Genomic DNA, 12,546 nt, shown 5'->3' with positions numbered 1-12,546 from the left:
GCTTACGATTTTGCCTATGTGTACAACTAATATTATATTTACTCTCTACAATATCACATGCTGCAAACATTGCTGAATTTATTATGTGTCACTAGGAAAGTATCTCTAGATCTCTGTAAATTGGTTTATAACTCAATGTATTTATTACATTAATTGCAAAGATATGTGGAGGTATATTTATGACACCTTCAAAAAAGGAAGAGTGGATGTGTTGCCCATAGCAACCATTCAGAGTCTAGCTATCATTTATCTAGTACAGTCTAGAAAATGATACTTAGAATTGATTGGTTGCTATGGGCAACACCTCCACTTTTTCTTTTTAGAAGGTTTAATAAACCTACCCCACCCGTAAGCTCTCTCATCTTATAACATTTTAATCAGGGACAGTCCCTGCTTTGACTTATTTCTTATTTATCCAATTGCTGAGTAAATTAAAATGTTACTTAAATTTGTAAAATGAAATAATGTCTGGTATCCAATTAAGAGGAACAGTTTGCATGGCCAAAATATAGTCCTTTTATAAATTTGGCTAGCTTTCATTTTCAGTGACATGTAAATAAAATGATCACAGAAAAGACAACTTTCTGTACACAAACACTTGAAAATGAACACACAGTATTGCACAATACTGTGAGTGAGTATAGCTACACATGCATATCTTATCACATGTACATTAGATTTAGTAAAGAGTACATCTCTCTAGGACATTATAAATCCAGCAATCACATTTATTTTTAGAACTTCATTTTCAACTGGGAGCATAAAACACTTCACAAGCACTAACAGTGCTCCAGTGATGAGAAGCTTTATTCATTCTCTGCATACATAATGGAAATTTCAGCCCTATGACTCTGGGTCAATGAGGAATTCAAGGAAAATAAACATGCAGAGCTCCATTCATGACTAAATATAGCGCTGTGCCATAAGGTTTGAATCAAATGTCCATATTTGCCTGGAAATTAACTGATGCTAAAGTCCTTTACAAGGACAATGGATATATTGGAATCACATTTTGAATCCAGAAATTGACATTAATTTGAGGTATATCGGGACAATTGTGCTGTGAATGCTAGATAAGAAACAATATTGTCTGGTGTTTGTTAATGGTTTTAGAATTCTAGATGACATTACATAGTGTCTTGCCCTTTTATGCTTATGTGTCAGTGGTCAAATTGTGAATTACCCTGCACCCTTGGTCAGCAGTCTATATTAATGGACCCAATATCAACAACTGATTTAATAGGGCTTTAGGAGTAAATTTACTAAAGATGATTTTTGAACAGTGTGACAGAATGTACTGCCTATGCCATCCTGTCTGTTGATGCTGGGAACCGGCTGGGCTTACTTTGCCACCGTTCCCTTTCCTTATCCCAAATGCACCCTCTTGCTGCAGTAGGAGGGGCTTACAAATGCTGCCACCACTGAACTTCTTACCGGCATCCGGGTTTCTTCTGGGTAACGGACGCTGCGAGTGTACCCTGTTACTGGCGTACCTGCGCTGGTACTCCTGATCTCTTATTATGAATCAGAGGTGCTGTGGATGGATCCCCCTTGGCCTATCACACTAAACAGAGCTGCAGGGTAACAGGCAGAGCGGTGGTAACGGAAAAGGTGAAACAGCCGGAGAACGGATTAGATTTGGGGTCTAATCTGCAGGTCACAGGAATACAGCAATATTGAAGATGTTTTCAAGCAGGTCTTTGAAGCAAGTGATGTTTATTTGCTCTCACACTGGTTGAAGATGCCAGTGATCAGGTCAGATGAAACAAGAAGAGCAACTTTTCAATACAAGCCAGTGCTTTTTATACAGTTTGGACACAGGCTATTTTTAGAATAAGGATTCAATGTGTTTACACAAACATGGATTTACATGCATTGCAAAGCCAACAATATTTACACTTATCTATGAAATTCTAGAGATGTGGTGATGTCCTGCATCTGGTTTTCAGATGCAGAGAATCTAGGAGCCAGTGTTAATTAAAAGTTCCTGCATTCAATGTTGGACCTTCACACATCAAAAGATCTAATTAGCATGGGGCCCCTCTTCAGACAGTCCAGAATACACATTCCCAAAGAAAGGTACAAACCTCAAACAAGCCACTTCCCCACATCACAACACACAAAAGACTTTCATTCACAAAGGCTTATTGTATCAGATATATACCTAAGAAATCATGCAATCCCTCTAGCAAAGTTAAAACAAACGAGTTTCTTCCCTGGCCTCAGAAATAAGGATTTCCTATATCAAAATATACACAATATAAAAAATAAGTGCATGTACAATTATATAAAAAGCACCCTGCACTATTTCCTTTCAATAAATTTATACCAGAAGTTATTTATCAGTGATCCAGTCACAAGCAGTTCTAAAACCACCACACATTACCGTTAGTTTTCACCTACAAATCGCTAGATTTACTATCCTTTGGTTGAGAGGGTGAAAACCACTGGCGATTTTTTAATGTGTTAACCGTCTATTGCTACTCAGCACTGGGTACAGTCCTCTAGGTTGGGAATCTCCGCACCAAGTGATGCCTGGGCCAATGTATCGGGCCCCTCCTGGTATCCCTGGCCGATGGGTACCAAGGAAATAGCAAATACTGGTGAAGTGTTTAATAAATTAAACTTGGTGCTCCCATTAGTGAATAATAATATTGCCATCGTGCATAACTGAATTAATTATGCCCCGATTTTTTTCTGCAGTGTAGTGGGGTGAGTCCGCTCCAGATTGGCTGCCCATTTATTAAGTAGGCGGGTTTACTGGACACTAACTCATTTTAGGTTGGGAGCTCCTTAGGAACAATCCATTTCATCTAAAAGGGTTTTTTCCCCACATATGAATTACGGTGGCTCAAGAACAGAAGAATATTATATATAAATATTAATTAATCCCAAATATATTCCCATATTTATTTCTGTTTGAATGTTAAGGAAAAGACAACCATAAATTATACTACACATAAAGTCTTCTATTGTTTGATCGATTTTCACTATTAGTATGAGATTGGACCTCTGATCAATTTGGCCACTCGTGTGGAGGGAGAAAGTGGCTAGATTGCAATGGATAGAAATTGGCTGCACACGCTTCCCTACCACTTATAGGCCAACCAGTGACCTCACGTATGCTGATTGGAGTAATCTGCAATTTCCATCCTGCCTGATCAAATGAAATGAGATCATATTTTAATAATTTAAGACGAGGCCACAAACTATGTCATCGGTGACCAAACTTATCGAAAACTACCAAAGTTAGCCGAGTTAGCTGCTTGTGTCAGGCCAGCACTGGATTATGGTCACAAGAGAAAGAAAAACAAAACAAAAATGTATATCATATATTATGCTACACTAATGTGTACGCCCTAAGAAATGTAGTAAGAAATTCCAAGTATGATAAATGTGGCATAACATACAGTTAGTCAACAAAACGATACTTTGAACTGTCATGGATATACTTTACAAATCTAATCATTAAAAATCACAGTTTAAAAATCCACATAAAGTCCATGCTTTGTTACAGGAAATGGAACAAATTAATATTTCTTGGCAGTGAAGTAAGCCATTTTACGATTTGCAACTATTTTTAACAGTCTATAGATGTCCCACAAACTATCCAAAACATCTACAAAGATCTATTCTCCTTTTTGTTTTGGTTTCCAAAACCCCAAGAATTAGAAGTCCAATGGTGCAAAGGAAGATTTAGGCTTATCTGACATTACTGCCTATTTTTACGCCTCCAGAATCTCTCAATCTCCTATATATAACCCCCTGTCCCTGCGTGTAGTGTTGCGGTGCACGGGTTAGGCAGTGTACCACCTTCGCAGCCCTGGCTAGCTCCTGGACAAGGATGTACACAACCAGAGGGTCCCCGCACATGCAGGTTATTTTTACAAGTATTTTTAAAGATTTTCGGACACAGTTGTGGTAACTGGGTGGTGCAGTGCAATCAGATGTCTCAATAATTTGGGAGCCAGACCATATCTATATTACAAAATAAACACTTTACTTACACTCCTTCACTCCAGCACATTCTTAAACTGTTGCTGTGATAAAGTAAATATGTACAGACAACTCATGTCTCTTCCTCACATTTAAAATGGTGTTTTTTTAGTTCACATTTATCTCACAGCAGTGTTCACTCACCCCTCCTCTGTGGGGGTGCTAACCCTCACTGTTCCTCTGCTGGGATATCATAGCTCCCCCCCCCCCCCCATTCTAAAGTACTTTCTCTCTCGAATCTGTCCCATGTCACTAGTATTATGTCAGTGATGTTATACTTTGGCCCCTAGTGGCAGCAGGTGATGGACCAGCTCCCCAGATTACAAGGGGTGGTCCAGGAACTTCATCCCCTCAGTCCTGGGTCTCTGGTTCTAACTTTCTCTCCACACAGGATCTCATCCCCTCATACCAGCCTTATACTGCTAAACATCATTCCTGGTGTGTCTCCTCTTGGTGGTAGTTCTGGAACACACGTTCAGTCATTGGGAAGTGTCAATAACAACAGAGGGGGTGTTACGTTTAGATATCTAACCTAATAGACAGATGTTTTTAGAGGGAGATAGCAGTACAGTGAAAACAATTTGGCAAATAATGTGATACCCTACTAAATACTAGACAATTATACAAGGGATTAGTGGCATCAATATTTTACTGGGGAAAAAGAGAAAAGGTTAAAAAAATTTGCCAAAATGTCATACATTAATGCCTTTATTTGACAATGCATTATATAGGTTTGAAAAAAAACAATTTATCCCCACTGAGCAGGCTGTGAACGACTTGGTCTGCCATATGCCAAATATATATATATATGCATCAATCTTTTAAAATGTTGTCTTCCATTGGAGTATATGCAAGATAATCCCGTCTGATCAACAGAATATGAGAAAATAGATTAGGAACTAAAACATTGTACATCTATGATATGAGTTAAAGTGTTCTTATACTGTTACTCTATTAAAGACAGAGGGCCTGAGTCATTAAGGAGAGTAAAGCAAAAAAAAAGGAGTAACTTTGTTCCTGGACAAACCATATTATAAGGCAAAGGGTTGCAAATTAGTTTATTATTTTGCATATAAGTTAAATACTTGCTGTTTTTTCTTGTAGTACACGAATACTTGATAACTTATTTTTATACTGAATATAAAATTGATCTAGGACATGCCCTAGCCCAACTATAAATATGCCATCACATTTTAAATTTACCTCCCGCTCCAAGGCAACATGGTTTTGCCAAGGTGCAAAGTTAATGCTTTTTTATGCTTTGCTCTCCTTAGTGACTCAGGCACAGAGTGGGAAAAGAAGTGTTCCTTAAGATAAATGGATATTTGTTCTGAAAAGGATGGGTAAGGGTTTAAGTGCAATTACAGATGCACAACAAGGCTATAACATTTTTAATTACTCAAATGATTCCAGTTTGTATGAATTATATCCTTGTTTATGTCACAGAGGCTGTAGGGAGGAGTAGGCATTTTTACACCTAGAGCGGGAATGTAGGGAAGCTTTCATGTTATGGAACAAAGTACAAAAATGATAAGAAGAGATATATACTTCAAAGTAATTTGTGCCTAAATTCTTGTGCTGCCATACCTGGCATACCTTAGAAGAAACTTTATGTTTAATGCTATTTGTGTTGTAAAAGCAACATTTATAGGATATTCCTGGAAGTGGCAATATTGAAATTTTGAGGAACTTATATGTTTATTAAAGCAACTGCATTTTTACATGGAATTACTTTTAAATACATTTTCTTTTCTAGTATGGTTTAATTTACTCAATTAAACCAATATGTGTGTAATTACATTCCGGACCACAGGGCTGATGCAGAAGTGAGACATACACAATTTTGCACAGGCAGGCTTGCCCCATTCTGGGACTAACTCCAGCCTGCACCTGGAGAGTTGGGACAGGGGAGCGAAGGGGCGGTCTAACGTTGGCAGAGTACAGTAAAGGCGCGTTTACATAAATGCGGCTCCTTCAGACCTGCTGAAACACATATACGCATTTTGGGAGGCGTATATATTGCACTTACTCGCTGCTGCTGCTGTCTTGTCATAAATCAGGCACATAAGCTGCTGATGTGAAGGCAGACGCATCTCAGGATGTGTACGGCTCTACATATTGGTAGAAACACGCTATTGTTCAGTGCTTTACTTAGAGAGAGATTTTACTCACATTTTGAGACCAACCCTGCATGAGCCCCTAAGAGTAAATATATTCAACACTTGATGATATATTAATATGCTGTCACTTAAACTGGAGATGTTATATAAGTTTATTGTACGTTCTTTGATATTATCAAAATATGATGGACTATCGCTAGCTATGTAATCAAATTGAATGTTATGTGTATGGTTTGTGTAAATTGTATATTCCATAGTCTGAAACACTTTTAAAAATGATGAGTTTGAAGAAAAGAAAAAAAAAAGTTTGCATCTGCACAAAATAACACAATCTTATACAGTAATAAAGTTTGATGAACTTTTGTGCTGGGTATTTACCGGTTGGTAACAGAGGATGTCAATACAAAGAGGGCGCATGGTATTAACTATATTAGGCCTATGTCTGTTTATATAACAAAAGGTCACCTATGGAACCAACTGACTGTCAGATTATAGTCTCGACAGTTACAGTGTACTGCAATGCTGACTACTGAATTATCATCTGACTGTCAATTGCATGTGTAGCCAGTCCCTCAGTGGACAGCTGGTTACAGATCATTCAGTCATGGTGCATATGACCTCTCATGTAGCTGAAACTCTGTGTAACATTACAACAGACATAATATATCAGCACTGTCCAAGCATACAATAGTGAGTCATATGTAGGTGCTAAATACAGGGTGGTGTGCAGGTTCTTATGGAAAATATAAATTGTTGGATAGTAGAGGTTATTGGGATTCTAAGAAAAAGACAACTAAATGTGGCTCATGGGTCCTCAATTGGACAACACTGCAATGGAAGGCAAAACTTCAAAATAATCAGGTAAGAATGGGAAGATTTTTGCACAAAGCAGGGATGGCTCACGCTCTGGTTCAATGAACAGGAGCCAGCCGCAACAAATGGAGCAAGAGGGGAGCTGATCAGGTTTCTAACTATGCTTCAGAGTTGGAGCAGAGCTGGCAAAATTTTGTTGAAATCAGAATGGAGCAGAGGTACCTTTCTGGTAGTTTAAAATTTTAAAGTGAAATCTAAATTAGATGAATATTTATATCGAATTAAAAATAGTTAGACAACTCCATATACTCTCTCTAATATATATATATATATATATATATATATATATATATATATATTTATATACATATATATATATATATATATATATATATATATATATATATATAATTTATAGACAAACAGATAAAAGAGGGGCACGTAACATAATACTGATCAAAGAAAAAGTCCAGCAATATGTTCTCCTCAAACACTAGCCTAATTTCAGGCCGCTGCCAATTCCCACGACAGACGGTGAATCTGGAGAATTACCTACTACTCACCTCCTGATGAAGTCCAATGAACTAACGGATGAAATGCGTTGAGGATAGCGATTTTTATTTATTTCATGCTTTATACTGGAGTTATTGTTGTGACCATACTTCCATAGGACAATATAGCTGCATTTCTTTGAAACCACCTTTTGCTGATGGACGCCATAAAGAAACCCAGATAAGCATTTTACTGTTGTTTTTATGTAAGTGTGTTACTTACTTTTTGTGCAATAAATTAATTCACTCTACAGTATCACCCTATGATGGTTCTTTTCTCCACTCTGTGTATTGCTGAGATGTTCCAACAACATCAATAGAGATTTTACCATAGGAGAAGTGCCAAGGGAAAGTTGGAGAAATTGCCTGGTATACAGATAAGCGAAAAAGATTGTTTATTCGGTACGCATATGCACTATTGGAGAGGATTCCTTTTGGGCTTGCATGAAGTTTTCTGCTCACGATTGCCATATCTGTTCACATCGGCACTTTATCTTCTGTGAGACTGTTACGTTCACTAATCTAAGTGATTGTGAATTGTTGCTTCATACTCTTATCTTTACATTTCTCCTAGTACTGTTCACAAACAATACTACACTATTGTGGCGCCCTGTCCCATGTGCTTATATATATATATATATATATATATATATAAAGCTGCATTACTACCTACCACCAAAATGTTCCTAACCAGCTAATTGCCCAGGAGGGGGGGGGGGGGACATCCCAACGCAGACGTTATTTCCTGGGTCTGCTCTGACTGGTCCTCCTGCTCACACTCCATTCACAGTCGCACACATAGCCAAAGTTTTCATCTGGGGCTATGAGAGTAGCCACAGCGCTCCATGATCAACCACTGTATGGAGCATCTACTGGGGTCAATATATCGGAATCAGCAGGTTAGGGAATTTAAGGCAGTAATGCAGCTTTAAATAGGATATATTTTTGCTTATGATTTTGTGAAGCTAGAAAAACTGCCTATAAAAACAGTCTGTAACTGATTATATACATAATACAAGGAACATACAAGGAACATACACACAAAAACCCCATGTAAAACAAAATTTAAATACGGTCATCTCAGTGTATATATAATGCAGCTCACAAAAGCTTTAACAACCAATGCAAACACTGTTCTAAACCCATATATACGCTTATAAACAAATGACAAAAGGAAGCTAGCTTTATAGAAGATATATGTATATTTCGCATGAGTGAGTTTTACCCTAATTCCTTTGCTGGCAGGAAGCCAGATAGGACATCAAGGGTGTGTTGGAAAGATTCATCCAGTGAGAACACTGTAACTCGCTGTCTTATATGTGTCACTCAATTTAACAATTTGTTCGGTATTCAGAACACTAAAAATAGCATAAAAAATAGCAACTCAAAATATGCAGTTTCTGTTGCTATAAAACAAAAGCTCATTTTTTTCAAGAAGTTTGTTAGGCATGAGGAAAACCACAGAAATGTTTACTGCTTATGGATACCGACGGCAAGTGGTAAAACCTATAGGAACATACATTTGATATAAATGAGAAATTTAGAAGGGAAGACTTTGGAGCAATTTCAGTCATATAGCTTGCTGATTCCATCTGTCAGCCTGTATGAAAACTTAATATATGTGTGGGCATCCTCCCACACTCCAAAAACATACTAGTAGGTTAATTGGCTGTCATCACATCACTACTCTGTTCTGTTGGAGGACCTTGATACTTCAACTATTTAAGTTACCTCTCTTTCTGTGGCTTTTTCCTTGACTCGATTACTTTTCTCACATCATGACACTACCTGTTACATGCATCCCTGAACTCTATGACAATAACACGAATGGACAGATTACTTTCCAACCACAAGACTGTGAACATACCAATAATCTGACTGGCTATAGGTTGTTCTATTCCAGCCTAGTACAAAACAAAGGACATGTTGGATGAGCAGAAGTTTAAAATGTAATTACTCAGACCGAGCATACAATCTATCCTATGCAGCGAAATCAACAATTCAACACTTTATCTGAGGGAACCATCCACTGTCTTAGCTCTACTTTTTTAGGTACATCTACCAATAGGTAATGGCTCACTAGCTGGACACGGCATCCTGTTTGACTAGGGAAACCTTTCCCCTTAGTATGACACTGTACGCAGCGCAAAATGCTATTCCACAGTCAACAAACATTTGTTGTACCAAATACTTCATCATAAGCATACACAACATTCACTAAAGAGCAAAACACAAAACTTACATATGAGCTTGACTGCACACTTAATGATTGTGGACTTGGAAGTGAAACATAAAAACATACATAAATAAAACACATTTGTTTTATTCAATCTGCGAAGTAACTGGGGGAATGCATTTTTCTGCATCTGATCTTTATAAATTTAACAAGTCAATAAAAGATAGGTTTTGATGATTGAATCAATTTGTGAACAATTTGTAAGTCCTGAATGCACGATGGTTCTCGCCAAATTGTTAATGCTACAAAATGTACATAAACTGCACGTAATTGAATAAAACAATTGTATGAAGAGCCCTTATATGTTAGTTTATTTTTTTATTCTTACATTATCACAATATTTACTGTTTTCCATTGATAACATTGATGTATTGATGCATTTAGTCAATAAATACTGATATAGACTAATTCCAGGACCACACTTTTCCTTCACATATCCTATCAAAATGTAATGGAATTAACACAGTGTAAATGGTCACTACTATTTTTGTTCTTATTATCCATGCATGCCCAATAATAGCGCTGGGAACTGTAGCCAAACGAACAAAGCTGCATGCAGAGCAACCTGTAACCATCTTAAAGAAAGAAAATCTACTGTAAAGTGTTATCATGGCATCTAAATAAATGGTTTACCAAAAAGATGATAAAAAATAATAAATAATTGATGTGCACTAGTCCCTGGAAACAAAACAATGGGAAACTAATGCTCTAAAATATTATTTGTAACAGCTTTCTAAATTTACCAGCCTGTCAGGGACATATTGGGTAGGTTTCAAAACAACATTTAGCACACATAATGTGCTATGTTCACTGAAAAGACCTCTGCCAAGAAAGCATTTAATAGATCATAAACCTAGCAGAACATCTACTACTGTAGGTAAACATTCACCATCATCAGTCTTTCAGTCGCTTGGTACTGAGTTCTTAAAAACATAATGAATCTTTGTGTTTGTGTGCATAAAAAACTCAAACACATTCTGCTTTCTCCCATATAACGGTTTAACCCCTTTGATCCCGACACAAAAATTGTAGGGTCTTTATGTATGGGTCAAAAACATCATCTGAAATTCAAGTAAACATAGACCACAATGCCAAGGGAAATGTGAATTAATATATAACTGTCCCTTGCAGGTTAAGGCATAGGATAAAACTGATCTCACTTTCACACCACACGCACATTTAGAGAACACTATCAGTTACATTACAGAACCAGTGAGGAGGTACCATCCAGTACACAATATCAACACACAGCAGCAAGCCGGCAAGGCCACTACAAACGAAAATTGCTGCATCACCACCCACTTGAGTGAAGTCTCCCACCCAAAATCCACTCGAGATCCCTGTGATACAAGTAACATTAATATTTGTTACTTACACTTCTCCTCCTTTGTTGCAGAACAGGACACAGTCAGACAATCTCCCAGTGAGGTTTCCTCCCAGCCCTATTCAATCAGGACGGCCCTCTGCTTCATACAGCACCATGTAAACAGCTTGTGGATTGGCTCTCCCCGTCCACCCGAGGTGATTGGGCCGTGCACACAGGGCTGGGATAGGCCACATCCATCCTTCTCCACTAAAGCTCACTAAAGCCCTTTCTCTGTCATTCTGTGGGCAGGAGGCAGCTGACACACGGAGAGGAAACAATGGGAGTAGTTTAGTTTTAACTTATCCTTTCCCTCCCCCCTACCTGACCTCACCGTAGCAGACTAAAACTGACTTCACTGCTGGAGAGAAATAAGACGGACCTCAGCACTGGCTGACATATGGAGAAGTGAAAGGGTTAAAGGTCTAGCTAATTCAGGCCAAAAAAGTTTAATGAGTTTCAGATATGCTATGAAACCTTTCTTTTGCCTTTGTGAGGGATGGATGAGTTTTAGAATTACTGTATGGATCAGTTGCAGAATCTATGTTTAAATGACAAATTATGGCAATGTAAGATGCCCATTTTTATTTTAAATATCCATTTTTTTTATCTTACCAGAATTAATGTATTAAGTTATTAACCTGTCTAATCAGATCCCAGGGCCGTAACTAGGGGTGTGCGATAGGGGCGACCACCCAGGGCACAACGCTGAAGGGGGGGGCGCAGTTTAGGAATATTTTAGGTTCATTTGGTTAAAATTGAGGGCTAGGGGGTGGCATTTGTGCTCTGTTAGATCCTCATAGTTACTTAAATGTAGGCACTTCAATTGTATTCAAATATTTTAGTTCTATTCAATTAGCCACGGAGTGCTTGCAGAACGGTTGCAAAGGCGATGTAACATTGCGGATTTCTGTTTGCTCCCCCATAGAGGTGCAAGGAGAAATCCATGATGTTGAGGTTCTGTGGAACCTGCAAATGTGCGCAGCCTCGATGTTTGGAGGAACATCACAGCTAATTGAAAATGCCTCTAATAGTATAAATACTGTACTTCTAATTCTCTAAAGATATACACTGTTCTTCCTTTGCATTTCTGCTTCTTGCACTCCCATTTTCCTTACCAAATGGTTCACAATACAGTTATATACTAAGGGGCCTATTTATGTAGCACCACATTTTATGAAAGATACTTTTCAATCCTTGTCGCATAGATGAGGATTGAAAGTATCTCATATTTATAAAAAAATCAACACAGGAACAGCCTTTCCGAAAATTGTTTGCAGTCCTCTGCGATGTGGTTTCCAGACTGCTTTGAATCCCCGTGCGCATGCCCCGACCGAAAAGCTTGGGCATGCGCACAGGGATCTGGACTGAAAGACGGTGGGTCACATGATCCCTCCACACATGCGCTGTCCAGCTCTGCTCTTCGGAGAAGAGCTGCTGGCAGTGAAACTTTTCAATAATGTTAAT

The 12,546-nt window shown here is 38.1% G+C and overlaps 1 protein-coding gene across 1 annotated transcript in view; it reads right to left on the bottom strand.

Moving 5' to 3' along the window:
- The window catches only part of CTTNBP2NL (CTTNBP2 N-terminal like), a 69,705-nt gene extending 58,447 nt beyond the window's left edge, over positions 1-11,258 (bottom strand). Inside the window, exon 1 of the mRNA XM_075196251.1 lies at positions 11,092-11,258. The gene's annotated coding sequence lies outside the window, so the exon portion shown is untranslated. The remainder of the gene's footprint in view (positions 1-11,091) is intronic.
- Between the last annotated feature and the right edge of the window lie 1,288 nt (positions 11,259-12,546).

The sequence above is a fragment of the Mixophyes fleayi genome, chromosome 2 (genome assembly GCF_038048845.1).
Source record: "Mixophyes fleayi isolate aMixFle1 chromosome 2, aMixFle1.hap1, whole genome shotgun sequence".
Taxonomy (NCBI): Eukaryota; Metazoa; Chordata; class Amphibia; order Anura; family Limnodynastidae; genus Mixophyes; species Mixophyes fleayi.
The sequence above is the reverse complement of the archived record's forward strand: the minus strand, read 5'-3'. Positions and strand labels throughout refer to the sequence as shown.